Source organism: Narcine bancroftii, chromosome 1, assembly GCF_036971445.1.
Source record: "Narcine bancroftii isolate sNarBan1 chromosome 1, sNarBan1.hap1, whole genome shotgun sequence".
NCBI lineage: Eukaryota > Metazoa > Chordata > Chondrichthyes > Torpediniformes > Narcinidae > Narcine > Narcine bancroftii.
The window spans coordinates 421,900,200-421,915,914 of record NC_091469.1 but is presented as its reverse complement, the minus strand read 5'-3'; the positions used below and the strand labels follow the sequence as shown (position 1 = coordinate 421,915,914).

The 15,715-nt window shown below is 38.2% G+C and overlaps 1 long non-coding RNA gene across 1 annotated transcript in view; it reads left to right on the top strand.

The window, feature by feature from the left end:
* The window catches only part of LOC138751612 (uncharacterized), a 64,597-nt gene extending 50,283 nt beyond the window's left edge, over window positions 1–14,314 (top strand). Inside the window, exons 2-3 of the long non-coding RNA XR_011350082.1 lie at window positions 5,086–5,191; window positions 13,526–14,314. This is a non-coding gene — a long non-coding RNA (uncharacterized lncRNA). The remainder of the gene's footprint in view (window positions 1–5,085; window positions 5,192–13,525) is intronic.
* The last annotated feature ends 1,401 nt before the right edge of the window (window positions 14,315–15,715 follow it).

Here is a 15,715-nt window from a genome sequence, read left to right as displayed (position 1 = left end):
GTGGGCAGCTGCAGTCTGGATTACCAGTTATGCCTCTTCTGCTAATATCAGTCAACCCTCTGCTGAGGGGTGTTCAGAGATCGTCTAAGACAAGATACATGAGCATTAATTGAGTGGAATTTACATATACCCTCAAAACTTTGAATGTTGATGTTGCTTTTCAGTATTTATGTTTTAAGTACAGCTTTTTATGTTTACAACAAATCACTAAAAAATCTGTAGTCTTTGGATGGTACATCTAAACAAATTAACCTATTGGATCAGCCTTTAACTTTACCATTAGACCAGTATTTTTTAATTGCAATTTTGCTTAATTTGTAAGATGGAGAAAATCACCTTTACATTTATAGATAACTGAAGTTTTGTTGTATTTTGTATGGCAATTTTTCCTGTCAGTTTCTGACTCCTAACAAGCTTATTCTCAGAAAATATTTGGAGTCGGGGGGGGAGGTGCTAATAATTGTGTAAAATTCCCACTGTAACCAAGAGGTCCTTTGCTTTCCACATAAGCTTGGTGAACAATCTCAGCAGATCTCAGCATAATGCAAATTATGGGGGCCATCAGTGGGAATATATTGTCACCGGAACTTCGACTCATTAGAGAAAGACTTTACCAGGTGCAAATTGTGGACAGAAGAAAAAGGAGCAGGCAATATAAATTCAGGTTGTTTTATTCATTGTTCCTGCTAGGTGATATTGATTGAGATTGCCTTTTATAAGTTTTATGTTAAGTAAATGCAAATGTCCTGCAGACTCACTATCATCTGATCTGCCTCAAATTCCAAAATGTACAAGTAATTACACTTCTCCAATTCTCAGAATATTTAGGGCCAAATAAAATATTTTACTTCTAGACAAATTCAGGCATCTGGTATCCATTGTTAGGAAACTGATCAGTTTATAAGAAATACACAAGAACATGCACTTCCCACATTTAAGATGCTCCCTTTCACACTTCTCCACTTCTCCCTCTAATTTTTTTAATTTTGTTCAGTTTTGGCATCCTTACTTAAGTAAGACTATCACAGACCCGATGTAAGGTCTCATCTTGAAACAATTCCATTCTCCCCCACCCCCCGAACCCTGCCAGATGCTGCTCAATCTATTGAGTTCCTACATCTATTTGTTTCTTCTCTCTTACAAAAGAATATATCTGCGTATGGAATTGTGCAGTGAAGATTCACCAGAATGTTTCCTGGAATGACAAAAATAGCATATGTGAGAGATTGAGTTGACTAGCTTTTGTATTCATATGACTTTGGAAGAATGTGTTTGAATCACATACAAAATTCTGACAAGGCAAGTCAGACTGGATGTGGAGTGGATGTTTATCCTGTTTGAAGGCTGTTGAATTTTCTCAAAATTTGTGATAAGACATTTAAGTTTAAGATGACAAGAAATTTATTCATGGAGAGTTTGGGTACTTTCCCACAAAAGCTATGGAGGTGTCACTAAATATACTTAAGATGGGAGTAAGACTATCACAGACCCGATGTAAGGATGTAATGAGGGAGGCAATTGAACAACTGAAAAGTGGCAAAGCAGCAGGTATGGATGGAATCCCCCCCCCCCAGAGGTCTGGAAGGCTGGTGGCAAAGCTCTGCATACCAAACTGCATGAGTTTTTCATGCTCTGCTGGGACCAAGGAAAGCTGCCTCAGGACCTTCGTGATGCCATCATCATCACCCTGTACAAAAACAAAGGAGAGAAATCAGACTGCTCAAACTATAGGGGAATCACCTGCTCTCCATTGCAGGCAAAATCTTTGCTAGGATTCTCCTTAATAGACTAATACCTAGTGTCGCCGAAAATGTCCTCCCAGAATCACAGTGTGGCTTTTGCGCAAACAGAGGAACTATTGACATGGTCTTTGCCCTCAGACAGCTCCAAGAAAAGTGCAGAGAACAAAACAAAGCACTCGACATCACCTTTGTTGACCTCACCAAAGTCTTTGACACCGTGAGCGCCTTTGGAAGACTACACAAAAGAGTCTGGAAAAACAACCACCTGAAGAAACACACAAAGATACTAGGGCACCTCGGATGACCCTCCAAGTTCCTCAACATGGTTATCCAACTGCACGAAAACCAACAAGGTCGGGTCAGATACAGAAATGAGCTCTCCGAACCCTTCTCCATTGACAACGGTGTGAAGCAAGGCTGCGTCCTCGCACCAACCCTCTTTACTATCTTCTTCAGCTTGATGCTGAAACAAGCCATGAAAGACCTCAACAAAGAAGATGCTGTTTACATCCGGTACCACACGGATGGCAGTCTCTTCAATCTGAGGTGTCTGCAAGCTCACACAAAGACACAAGAGCAACTTGTCCGTGAACTACTCTTTGCAGACGATGCCGCTTTAGTTGCCCATTCAGAGCCAGCTCTTCAGCGCATGACTTTTGCAGAAACTGCCAAAATGTTTGGCCTGGAAGTCAGCCTGAAGAAAACTGAGGTCCTCCATCAGCCAGCTCCCCACCATGACTACCAGCCCCCCCCCCCCCCCCCACATCTCCATTGAGCACACAGAACTCAAAACGGTCAACCAGTTTACCTACCTCGGCTGCACCATTTCATCTGATGCAAGGATCGACAAAGAGATAGACAACAGACTCGCCAAGGCAAATAGCGCCTTTGGAAGACTACACAAAAGAGTCTGGAAAAACAACCACCTGAAGAAACACACAAAGATCAGCATGTACAGAGCCATTGTCATACCCACGCTCCTGTTCGGCTCTGAATCATGGGTCCTCTACTGGCATCACCTACGGCTCCCAGAATGCTTCCATCAGCACTGTCTCCGCTCCATCCTCAACATTGATTGGAATGACTTCATCACCAACATCGAAGTACTCGAGCTGGCAGAGTCCGCAAGCATCGAATCCACGCTGCTGAAGACCCAACTGCACTGGGTGGGTCACGTCTCCAGAATGGAGGACGATCGCCTTCCCAAGATCGTGTTATATGGCGAGCTCTCCACTCGCCACTGAGAAAGAGGTGCACCAAAGAAGTGGTACAAGGACTGCTTAAAGAAATCTCGGTGCCTGTCACATTGACAAAGGAGGAAAAACCCAACACCCAACCCCAACCAACCAATTTCCCTTGCAACCGCTGCCACCGTGCCTGCCTGTCCCACATTGGACTTGTCAGTCACCATCGAGCCTGCAGCGGACATGGACGTACCCCTCCATAAATCTTTGTCCGTGAAGCCAAGCCAAAGAAAAAGAACATAGATTTCTCTACACAAAAAAAGTATCAAGGACTATGGGGGATGAGCAAAATTGTAGTACAGTGTATCTGTGTTATGGTAGTTCAGCTGTTCACAAATATCCCTTCTGGAATTCACAAATCACTTGCAAAATAATTGAGATACTGACTTGGGAAAAAAATTTATACAGAGACTGAACTAATTTACCAAGGACAATGATCACAGGCTGCCAGTTCGTTGAGGGAGGTAACTTAAGAGATTTGCTTTAGAAACCGACAATGCTCTCTCTTCTATTGATACTTGCACGATACTTTATCAGGCAAAGTAACATCCAGTTATGCTTAATTGAAATAATAACACTTTCTTTTCAGTGTAAAATGCTATCAGAATTCCCTTGCCTGTAGGCCACACACTGTGGGTGCATTACTTTTGAGAACAAAACCAATTGGAACACATCTCTACTTATAAAAGGATCAATGGGAAATAAGGTTCTAATTGTGAAAAATTCCAATGCGCATGGTTTTCCACGAACATACCCTTCTGGAGGTACATTATATTATGATAGAGTAGTAGCCATGATTATAGTGAATGATAGTGCAGGCTCGAAGGGCAAAATGACCTGCTCCTGTTATTATCTATGTTACTGTTTGTAGATTGGCAATTAGTGGCTAATCTCCACAAGGATCAATGCTGGGATCTCAGCTATTTAAAATCTGTATTGTTGATTGAGATCAGTTGTTCTCAATCTTTTTCGGTCTCAGGCTACCTGGCTTCCGGCCTAACACTGTAGAAATGACTGAGCAATATTTTCAAGTCAAAGGCAGCTCTGTAAGAAACACAACTTTATCTAAAGTATTTAATTTAAGATTTTAAAAGACCCACATGGAAATATGCTGTCTAAGGCTGACCTGGCTTCCAGCCTAACATGGTTGGGAACAACTGATCTAGATCAAGGATCTAGATCAAGGATCTAGATTTGCCCATATGCCCAACTATTACGATTTAATTTGTAATAATGTCCTCTTTATGCCTCTGGACCTGTAGGTGAGTTAGAAGTCATCTCTTGTGCAATCCTAAAAAGTTATTTTCTTCCTCTTTTTCTATGTTTATATATCTATGTTATATCATGTATATTAACTGTTCTGAGGGAGGGGGGTTGGGAAGGGAAAGGTTTCTGAGGTAGGGGTAAATACCATCATGTATGTAGCTTTAATTTGTTTCTTTTTGAAACTTGTATAATTGTATTAATTTTGATTAATGCATGTATGGAAATCTTTTAAATAAAATATTTTAAAAGAAGGATCTGAGTTAATTCAGAATGTGGTTTGGCAAGTTGTGAAGTGGGCATAAATATTCTGCAAAGGGATAAAGATCATTTAAGTGAGTGGTCAAGAATCCACAGATTGAAGGTGATATGAAAAAATTGTGAGGTTTTTGCTTTGGAAGGAAGGATAAAAGAAAATTTAAATTGAAGTTGATGATAAAATGTTGCAACACCATGAGACCTGGGGGCTTCAGTGCATGGAAATGTGAACCTACTATTCAGATCCAGCAAGTAAAAGACTGAAGGTATGTTGGTTCATTATTTTGAGGCTACGAAGAATGAAAGAAGTATATTTTAATGCAGCTGTACAGGATTCTAGTAATACTGCCCCAAGAGCACTTCACAATTCAAGGTACACAAGTTGGAGACAGAGAAATTTTGGTAGATTGATTCTTGGATTAAAACTCTTTGTTAATGAAGAAAAGTTGAACTGGTTGAGTCTATGCTCATTGCAGTCTTGAAAAATGGAAGATGATCTGATTAAAATATATTATTCTAAGGTGTATTGAATATATAAAGCATTTTACTTTATTTGAAAACATTTATTGCATCTGCAGGTTCCTCCCCTCAATGGAGCCACCCGAAAGATGAACAAGAACATTATAGATAATTAACACCCCTCTTCCCCAAGTGTACAAATAAAACCTCTGAAGATTTGTTCAGGTAAAAATTATTGTTTGAAGAGCATACTAAGCAGGGATAAGGAGACACTTTAAGAGAGTAACCCCAAAGGCAAGCAGCATTAACCAGCTCTTTGTCCTGGGTGACTCCATTGCTGTTTCACACAACTTTATTCAAACAGCTGCTATGAGCAAAGCATGACCAACAATCCCCTGGCTGAATATTTGCTCCTATCTTCACCAAAGGTTTATCTGTTACTTAAGAGATCATTTACTTTTACAATTATAAACTTACATATTTTTTACCTGTTATTTTATTTTTTTAATTTGTGTTCATTGATTTTTTAAATGGTTACTTGAGGCTGCCAGTTGCTTGAATTCCGGATACCAGGGGCTTTCCTGTATCTGGAACCAGGAAGCGTAATTTCAGAATAAGGATGATTCCATTAAAAATAAATGTGAAGAATGTATTTTCTCTAAAAGTGATGAATTTTTGGAATTCACTACCTGCCTTCTGTAAAGATAGAGACATAGAATATATTCAAGGCGGATAGACAGACATTTAAAACTCAAGGGAGTTAAAACTCAAAGGTGCTTGAGGAGAGTGGGAAAGTGATGATAAAGCCTAGATTAGGGCAATCATGATATAACTGTATTAATTTAATTGAGCTATTACATTTTTACAAGAGGAACACTGAGAATTGTATATTATTTCTTTCTCAGTAATAATAGTTCAAATTTGTACTTTATATACTTTTTAAAGTTGTATGAGAAATTTTAAAAGAAATCTTTTTTATTGGTTGAAGTCTCAACATAATTAACTATTGTTTGGAGATGCTGAATTGTATTTACATTAATAAGAATGGATTTAGACTTAACATGTCCAGCAGGAAGATTTGTTCAGGTAAAAATGATTGTTTGAAGAGCATGCTGTTGGCATCTTTAGCAGCAGTCTGGCTTTTGGGGGTGGAAGGGAGGGGGTTGCTTTCTCAAGGTTGTTATGGCTTTAGGAATCTGTATAATTTCTGACCTTATAAGGTATACTTTCAATTTATTACTGGAAAGAGGGAGTGAGTTGGAACTCACCGATGCTTTAGCCATTGCTGCTGCATTAGAGGCTGTTGAAGGGCAATTTCATACCATGACCCTGCAAGACGACTCAAGCCAGCAAATTAAGAGGCTCTCACATCGCCATAATCAGCCAAGATATACGTCGACACAGGACGTGGAGTGTTATCGATGTGGAAACCGAGGTCACTTTGGAAAAGACCCATATTGCCCGGCCAAAGGCAAAGTTTGCAGAAAGTGTGGAGGTAAGGACCACTTTGCAAAGAAGTGCAAAAGCAAGTCCAATGCAGACCAGAAGAGGAAGAGTACAATTTCCAAAGGCAAAGCCTGGGGGAAAGGAAAGTATCCTGGAAAGAAAGACACCATTCGCCAGATAGACGGTGATGATGATGATACCCAGGAGGGACAGAGTTGTTACCAATTTACGTTGAATGAAGTACATCATGAGAAGGTCCCAGTGATCATTGGTGGAGTGACAGTGCAGGTCATTGTAGACTCAGGCAGTGATAGTAATGTGATTGATCGATATTTATGGGAGAAGTTGAAAAGGAAAAAGATCATCTGTACCTCAAAGAAGTGTTCCAAGAAACTGTATCCATACACAGCAATCAAGCCATTGCAGACCATTGAATGTTTTACTGCAACTGTTGAAGCTGGAGATAAGTACACCGAAGCAGAGTTTATGGTCATAGAAGAGAGGGGAGAACCATTGCTGAGTAGAAGCACAGCGCAAGACCTGGCAATACTTCATATTGGAGCTCGTGTCAATTCAATTCAGTCATACGAGGTTATGAAGCAAGAATTCCCCGCAGTCTTCCAAGGAGTAGGAAAGCTGAAAGGTCGACGATTGAAGCTAGTGGTAGATGAAACGGTCAAACCCAAGGCACAACCAATGCGCCGAACTTCGTTTGGACTTCGTGGGAAAGTCGAAGCCAAAATTAAAGAATTGATCGAGCAAGACATTATTGAACCTGTGGAATGTTCGACACAATGGGTCAGTCCCGTAGTGATAGTGCCCAAACCAAAGGGTGACATAAGACTATGTGTTGACATGAGAATGGCCAATGAAGCTATAGTTAGAGAACGACACCCTATACCAACAGTGGAGGAAATACTTCAAGAACTAACTACCAGCAAGGTATTCTCAAAAATTGATCTGAAATGGGGCTATCATCAATTAGAGCTGGATCCAGGTTCCCGAGATGTAACAACATTTGTGACTCACTGTGGATTGTATCGTTACAAGAGACTATCATTTGGAATTAATGTAGCTTCGGAGATCTACCAGTATGAAATCCATTGAGTGATTCAAGGCATTCCTGGAGTTGCCAACATTTCTGATGACATCATAGTCCATGCACCAACGAAGGAAGAGCATGACAAACGGTTGAGGCGTGTACTATCTAGATTACAGGAGGCAGGCCTTACCGTGAATGGAAACAAGTGCCAGTTCGGTGTGTCAGAAATGGACTTCATGGGACACAGACTTACACGGGAAGGACTAAACCCTGCAGAGGCCAAGGTGAAAGCTATTGAAGAGGCACGTGCACCTCAGAACGCAACAGAGGTGAGGAGTTTCCTGGGATTGGTCAATTTTTGTGCAAAGTTCATTCCTAATTTCGCTAGAGTGGCAAAACCACTAAGGAAACTAACCAGGAAAGGTGTACCTTTTCATTTTGGATCTGAGCAGAAGAAAGCGTTCACAGCGCTGAAGCAAAGCCTGACAGATGCAAAAACTCTTGGATATTACGATCCGGCAGCATCATTGCCTATGCCAGCAGATCATTATCAGATGTGGAAAGAAGATACTCTCAGACAGAGAAAGAAGCACTCGGACTTGTATGGGCCTGTGAGAGGTTCCATGCATATTTATACGGCATTGAATTTGAACTCATCACAGATCATAAGCCATTAGAGGTGATCTATGCACCTAGATCCAAACCATGTGCCAGAATAGAGAGACGGGTACTCAGACTACAACCCTACAAATATTAAGTAATCCACATTGCAGGGAAAACAAACATTGCAGATCCGCTGTCCAGATAGGTGAAGTATGGTGGTCCACAATCCAAATCAGAATTGGGAACAGAAACAGAGAGTTTTGTACGCTTCGTAGCTATTCAGTCGACACCGAAAGCTGTGACTACGAAGGAAGTCGAGAGAGAATCCGAACGTGATCCAGAACTCATGGAAGTAAGAGAATGCATACAGAGTGGACAATGGGACAAGTGTACTCACAAGGCTTACATTCCCATTAGAGATGAATTTTGTTGCATCGGACAGTGTGTATTAAGAGGTTGCAGATTGGTGATACCGCAAAGATTGAGACCGGAGATCGTATCCTTAGCGCATGAAGGACACCTAGGTATTGTTGGTACCAAGCAAAACCTCAGGACCAAAGGTATGGTGGCCAGGTTGTGATAAAGACGCAGAGAAATTTGTTAAAACTTGTCATGGATGTCAAATCACAAGTAGGAGTAATCCGCCAGAACCGATCCGGAGTACGCAACTTCCGACACGACCATGGATCGACGTAGCTGTTGATTTTCTTGCACCTTTACCGATGGGTGAATCAATTATGGTAGTGATAGATTACTACAGCAGATACTATGAGTACGTGGTGTTGAAGTCCACAACCACTGAAAAAACAATACAAGCGTTAGCAGAGATTTTCGCAAGATATGGATTACCTGTTACATTATACTCTGACAATGGTCCACAATTCATTTCAGAGACATTTGCGGAATACATGAGGACCACAGGTATCCACCATCATAAAGTAACTCCGAAATGGCCGCAAGCCAACGGGGAAGTAGAGAGACAAAATCAGTCCATTGAAAAACGATTGAGGATTGCACACGCAGAAGGACAAAATTGGCGAGAAGCATTGCTATCTTATGTGGCTGTCTATCGAGCAACGCCTCATGCAACCACTGGAAAAAGTCCTGCAGAAGCATTTTTTGGGAGAAAAATCCGCATAAAAATGCCAGAAATAAAGGAAATCCGAGACTACCAGGTGATGAGGGACCTCGATGCTGAAAAGAAAGGTGCAGCAAAGCTGTACACAGATTCGAAACATGGAGCCAAGTACTCAGACATCATGCCAGGAGATAATGTTCTAGTGAGGCATGAAACTGGTGGTAAGCTAGACACACCTTATTACCATCAACCCTATACTGTCGTATCCAGAAGTGGCAGTATGGTGACAGACAAGTCTCCGACTGGAGTCCTGTATAAGAGAAATGTATCAGGTGTAAAAATGTACCAGTCCAGAGATACATCGAGCGAAGAAGTTGAAAGGCCAATACGAGATCCTGAAACTGAGAGACCTGATGATGTTCCAGAAGCAGTTACCAGCTCTCCTGATGAAGTGACTAGAGCGCCAGAAACACCTGAAGCCGTGGCGAGCAGTATTTCCGACGCTGAGAATGAACAACCGAGAAGCGACGACAATATCGCAGGCAGGCCGAAATGAAACCGAAAAGCACCCAAACGATATGAAGACTTTGTGCCATAGTTTTAATAAGAACTTTGGGACAGTATTTTAATCTTATATCATAAAGTGCATGTATGAGTGCTGTAGAAAATAAATTTTATGTGGTTAAGTTATAGTATTACCATTAGTTACGATGTTTGTAGGTTTCCGAGGGATATTGGTAAGTGAAGGTAAAGTTTATTTCTGATTAAAGGAGGGATATCATGATAATGAATATGTATGAGATGTACCGGAAGTCACGTGGTATGAGAGAGAGATAAGAGCGCAAGCAGGAGAACAAAGGAAACTGGAAAATAAAGACACTGAGAAGTTTTCCTGATAAAACTTGCGTTCGATGTTTTATTAACTTCACATTTCGGGCCACAAATGTGACATTACTAGTTTCAAATTTTTGCCTCAAGACTGACACCTGGAGTTCAGATATTATTTGTGTTAATCAACTTACATTATTAATTTAAAAAATTATAATTTTATTAATTTTCATAGTTGGAAGGTAAAAGGTTTAAACATCAGATAAGTGAAAGAAAGTGTTTTCACATATTAAACAACTTTAAGCTTCTATTGTATTGTTACAAGAAATGCATATTCATAGTTTTGATCATTCTTGCCTAATGATAAGGTGGAGGAGGAAGCATTTTCATTCTTCCTTTCAGACTAAATCTGGGTGGGGGTTGGGGGGGGGGGAAGGAGGGCGTCATCTCAAATCTTTTTAATAGAAATATTCCTTTTGTTCATTTCAGTGCCATGTCAGATTCTAATGGTCATTATATCATTGCTTCAGGGAAAATTATATAATAAAATGATAGTTTTTGCCCATCATGTAGATGATGTGGAGTTTTTTGAAATTTTTATCTCTTCCCTAACAGATTTGAGTTTATACTCTCTGGTGTTTGATGGGGGTTTTAATTGTTGGTTAAACACTGTTTTGGATCATTCATCTCCTAACCCTACTACAATAAGTAAATCTGCCTCATTAATTTTAAAAAAATAATAATTATGGTATTTCTGAGGTCTGGCATTTTCTTTATCCAACTAAGAGAGGGTATTCTTTTCACACATTTTTACAAATTGATTATTTTTTTATTTATAATCAACTTATCCCACTGACTTGCTCTTGAAATTATCAGGATATAGTAATATTAGATCATGCCCCTGTTGTATTATAGATGACCCTTCCTTGTCTCTCTCAAATAAAAAGACATTGGCATTTCAATTCAACTTTACTATCAAATAATAATTTTGTGAAATTTATGGAGGAGCAGATAATTTTTTTCTTTAATACAAATACTTTGTTAGAAATTTATAGTTTGTTTGAGATTCTTCGAATGCTTTTCTCAAGGGGAAATTATTTCTAATGGCATGAATATAAAAAAGAAGGCCAATAAATAAAGATTAGAATTAGTAATCAAATTAAACAAATTGATCAACAATATGCTCAAGTTCAAAATCTTGAATTATACAAAAAACAAGTTGAACTTCAATCTAAATTTGATCTCCTTTTAACTTATCCAACTTTTGAAGAGTTTTATATTTACAGCAACAAATCTGGTAATCTTTTAGCTAATCAGTTGTGAAGTTTTGAAGCAAAGCGGAAAATTACAAAGATTCAAATGGATGATGGTAACATTATTACAGATCATTTGAGATAAATGATACATTCAGGAAATTTTATTCTTGACTTTATACTTCTGAATTTACAAATGATACCCAGTTCAGTGAAGAGTTTCCTAGATCACTTAAATATTCCCACACTTTCTTCAGATAACCAAACAAGATTAGATGAGCCTATATCAGAAAAGGAAATAGCTGCTGCTATTCCTTCATTGCATTCTGGAAAATCTCTAGGACCTGATGGGTTTCCTGTGGAGTTTTTTTTTAATCATTTTCTCATTTGCTTTCATCTCAATTAGGTTATGTGTTGTCTGATTCATTTAAAGCAGGGTAATCTCCCATCATCATTTAACAAAGCGTGTGTATATATCTCATAGTAAAGAAAGGTAAAGATCCAACTGAGTGCTCCTCCTACAGCCAATTTCTTTATTAAATGTTAATGTTAAGATTTGACCAGAGTTTTTAGTCTTTTCATGTAAATCTAGTTTCTTTATGGTTAATGAATTTTTATTTTTTTCTTGTAGTTTTTTTTGTGCTGTGGGGGAAGGGATAATAAAACCAGACTCAATAGAAGAAATGTAAATATATTTGATGAATGAAATTGTTGTATTGTGGATTAATGGAACTGTTTGAGTTTGGAAAAATTGTAATAAAATATTCAAAAATAAAAGATTTTGGCTAAAGTTTTGGCCCATTGATTGGAGAATCTATCAATCATTTCTGAAGATTAGACTGATTTTATTAGGAACCATTACTCTTATTTTAATACATGCCACTTATTGGATATTTTGTACTTACCTTCCAGTTTGGCTCCTGAATGTTTTCTTTCCTTAGATACAGAGAAAATGTTTGATTGGGCCAAGTGGATGTATTTATTTATGATCTTAGAAAAATTCAATTTTGGACCATGTTGTACTACATGGATTAAATTACTGTATTCATGCCCTATGGCTTCAATTCTCACTAACTTCCAACAGTCACAACCTTTCAATCTCCAATGGGGAACCTATCAAGGGTGTGCTCTAAGTCTATTACTTTTTGATTTGGCCATAGAGCCTTTGGCGATTGCATTTCAAGAGTGAGAGCATATTTCAGGGATTGTAGGAAGGGAATTGAACATAAAGTTTCCTTTTATGAAGATGATCTCCTGCATTTTATATCAACCCCTACCACCTCCTTACCTTCCATGTTATCACTACTTTCCCAATTTAGTCTGTTTTCAGGATATAGACTAAACCCGCATAAAAGTGAACTTTTCCCTTTGAATGCACCTGCATCAGTGTTCACTAATCTTCCTATTAAGATTGTGGAAAATCAATGTACTTACAGTTACAAAGAATCATAAGTATTTTTTAAAGAAAATTTCCTTACTTTATTATTGCATGTGAAACAGTCCTTAGCACAATGGATTAATGGAACTGTTTGAGTTTGAAAAAATTGTAAATAAAATATTCAAAAATAAAAGATTTTGGCTAAAGTTTTGGCCCATAGATTGGAGAATCTATCAATCATTTCTGAAGATCAGACTGGTTTTATTAGGAACCATTACTCTTATTTTAATACAATATTTTGTACTTACCTTCCAGTGTAAGACAATGCCCCTTTCTATATCTCTAGTTGGTTGTATTAATTATATAAAAATGAATATCTTACCTAAATTTTTATATCTTTTTCAAACTATACCAATTTTTATTCCCAAATCGATTTTTGATTTACTTGATTTGTCTTATATATGGAAGGGTAAATGCCCCCATCTCAACAGAGTTAGTCTTCAAAAATCTAAAAGAAATGGAGGCATGGTCCTACCTAATTTCAGATTTTATTATTGGGCAGTCAGTATTGGTAAATTTATGTTTTGGTTACATTTTCATAACTGAGAGGACCATCCAGCATGGGAAGCAACAGAGCTGAATTCTGCTAAAAAAAATTCTGTTTCAGCACTTCTTGGATCCTCACTTTTTCTCTTCAAATAAATCAATTGATAATCCTGTTGTCAGGTACACTGTGAGAGTGTGGGTGCTGTTCAGAAAACATTTTGGACTTCATGGTTTTTCTCTTTCAAGTCCACTGTCATGAATGGCAAAGATAGGGTCTTGAATGTTTCAAAGATCATTTTATTGTTAACAGCTATGCATCATTTGAACAACTTTCTGAAAATTTCAATTTATCAAATACTAATTTTCTCAAATATTTGCATTACAGGCATTTTCTTCAATCTCAGATACCTGATTTCCCTGAGGCACCTGATGCAAACATTGTTGATGTAATTTTTAGTTTACAACTTTCTTACAAATATCCATTATTTATGATAAGTTGGTGGGTTTGATACATCTCATTTAGGCTTTTTATTATCGGATAAGGTTTGAGATTCAATTTCTAAGATGGTTAAGACTATATCCTTATGTGCCCATCATTGTTTGTTACAATTTAAAATTGCTCATAGGGCCAATATGTCTAAAGTTAAATTATCTCATATCTATTCAGATGTAAATTCTTATTGTGATAAATGTAAGAAGAAGAGGCTTCTTTAATTCATATATTCTAGACATGTACTAGTCTTGAAAAATACTGGAGGGACGTGTTTAAAGCTTTATCCTTAATCTTTAATGTAGATCTAGCATCTATTCCTTTTGTTGCTCTATTTGGTATAGCTGGAGAGAATTATGTTCTTTTAACTCTAATCAAAAGTCATACTCTGTCTTTTGTCTTAGCCAGATGTGCGATAATTAGATGGAAGGATGCCTCACTGCCCACTCATGCTCAATCATTGAGGGACATTATGTCCTGCTTAAATTTAGAAATTATTCATTACTCAATTAATAACTCAAATATAAAGTTTCAAATTATGTGGGGGAATTTCTTGAATTATTTCCACAACCTCTAAGCATATATAAATCCTGAATTTCAATAATTTTCCATTTTACTACAGGAACAAAGTACTTTTTTTTAGACATACAACATTGTTATGGGCATGGGGTTTAGAGACATGGTTATCTGTGATAAAATTATTATCAGAAGTACTTTTGTATTATGGATACACTATATGTACCTTTATATTTTGTTGAGCTAGGTAATATGTCATTTTTATTGTGCATTCCATAAATATTTTGTACATAAGTGTTTATTTGTGTAAAACTAATAAAGATAATAAAAAAGATAAAGTAGTTGATGCCAGCATAGATCAGTTTTGATTATACGGAATAATGCTCTTGTAATGTCAATCTGCGAATAAGAGTTATGTACTAATGATATACCAGTATACATTTACATGAATTGGCATTACAATCTATTGTAATTGGATTAAGCTTTGCAGACATCAGTCAGTGTGAGTTTCAGATAACTATTGCAAGTGAGGTTCAATTCAAAATTTATGTGTTTCCATAGTGTATATCGAGCATGTTGCTGAGCTGTTGGTGCAAGGGGGAGGGTTTCAGATTTATGAAAAATTGGGATCACTTCTTGGGGCAGAGGTGATCTGTACAAGTCAAGCCAAATCAAGTTTATTGTAACCTCAAGTACAACCCAATGAAACAGCATTCTCCACTCCTCAGTGCAAAACAATTAGGTATACAACCAGACATAGCAAACTTACAAACAATACATATGCAGGACAAGTATTAATCTATAAAAATAAATAAATACAATTCATTTTTATTAATATATATATTGTTAATTTATTAACAAAACAGCAGGTAGGCAGAGGTAAGAGCAGGTTTTAGATATATACTTTTTCCTCTAGTCATATACAGTGAGGATGGCAGCCAAAGCAGGGGAATGCTACTCTTGCAAATGATGACTTCATCTGCAAGAAGTGCATCCAGCTGCAACTCCTGACAAACTGAGTTAAGGAATTGGAGTTGGAATTGGATGAACTCCAGATCATTCAGGAAGCAGAGGGGGATAGACAGGAGTTATAAGGACACTATCACACCTAGGAGGCAGGAGGAAGGTAGATGGGTGACAGTCAGGAGAGGGAAAGGGAACAGGTAGGCAGTGCAGGGCACCAATGTGGCCATTCCCCTCAATAGCAAATATACCATTTTGGATACTATTGGGGGAATGATCGACCAGGGACAAGCCATGGTGATAATGTCTCCAGCATGGTGTCTGGTCCTGTGGCTAAGAAGGGAAGGAAAGAGAAGAGGCAAGCACTAGTGATAAGAGGTTCTGTGGAAGAGATCGAGAATCCGGATGGTATATTGCCTCCTTGGTGTCAGGGTTTGAGTCCACCATATTATCAGGAGGAAGGGTGAGCAGCCAGATGTTGTGGTCCATATAGGGACCAATGACATGGGTAGGAAGGGTGAGAAGGTCCTGCAAGGACAGTTCTGGGAGTTAGGTGATAGGTTGAAGGGCAGACTAGTGTAGAAATTGTAGGGGCTCTGGCAGAAA